Below are 1,188 nucleotides of genomic sequence, written 5' to 3'. Positions count from 1 at the left end.
TTATCTTCGCGGCCTGAAGGTGCCGCTGCCGCGGGGCCGCCCCCGCCGGAGGGAACCTCAGCGGCAGCGATGGGACGGCTCCGAGGAAAGGAGCGCGGCCTCCTCTGCCCTTTGCCTGCTGACCTCCTGCACGGCCCTGCTTTGAGGGTCAGTGGCTTGCAGGCAGCTGGGTTACTCTGTATGAGAGGAAGGGCTGCGCGGGGCTCCCTGATGAATGTCCGAAGCCGAACTACAGTGCTGGAAGGAGAGTTGTTTCTAACAAGAGTTTTCAAGACTTGGCTGCCACAATCTGGAGTCCTTAATTGCTTAGGTACTTTAATGCCTGTACAGTACTACATACATGTAAATTAAGGCACTTGTGCATAGATATGTATATAAGGTTGTTACTTAAAAAAAAAAAAAAAAAGAATAAAATCAGTTTGGGTTTTGCAATGCAGAACCTGACCAGGTGGCATTCTTTGAAGGAGAATCCTCAGGGTGGGGGATGTGCTGCGTTCTTACTATCAAGACACAGTTATTGCAGCTGATGGAGAACTTGAATTCCGCTGAAGATTTGTATCAGTAATGCAGAAAAGGTCGCTGCAGTGAAGCTGGGACATCAGCATAGCTCTGCTCTTGCTGCTCTCCATGCTGGTGGAGCTGTAGGAGTTCATGTAGAGCAAGTTCAAGTCATATGTCCCATGTGCTGATTTTTCAGCATTACACATCTGAATTTGTACATATCTGCTGCCATCCATGCCCCTTAACACCATTACAGTCCTTCATATTAAAACTTTCCATCACAAAACCCTGTAAGAAATGGATCTAATGGCAAAGGACCGGGAACAGATTTTTTTTTTCCTTAAACCCATTTTATATGTCAGGGAAGGCTTGGGATTCCTGCTGGCTGGACAGGGCCACATGCAGGTAGGAGCCTTTTCTGACACTGAGAGCATGAACATCCTCCACACTTGGGGCATTGGGATGGAATCTCCAGTGTTCTGTCTCTAATGTTGTTTTGTTCATGTACAAAAATTAGGGAGTTGTGTGTATGTGTATACACATATATATATATGTTGCACAGTGATACCTGTACAGTTAAGCCACTGTTTTTGAAACATGGCTACAACCCACAGTTCTCTTGAGCCATTTGACAGAAAATAATACCAGAATCCTCTGAGGCTGAACCCACAGATTATAAGTCGGCTT

This window comes from Phasianus colchicus, chromosome Z (assembly GCF_987193195.1).
Source record: "Phasianus colchicus chromosome Z, bPhaCol1.hap1.1, whole genome shotgun sequence".
Taxonomy (NCBI): domain Eukaryota; kingdom Metazoa; phylum Chordata; class Aves; order Galliformes; family Phasianidae; genus Phasianus; species Phasianus colchicus.
Note: the sequence above shows the minus strand (reverse complement) of the source record.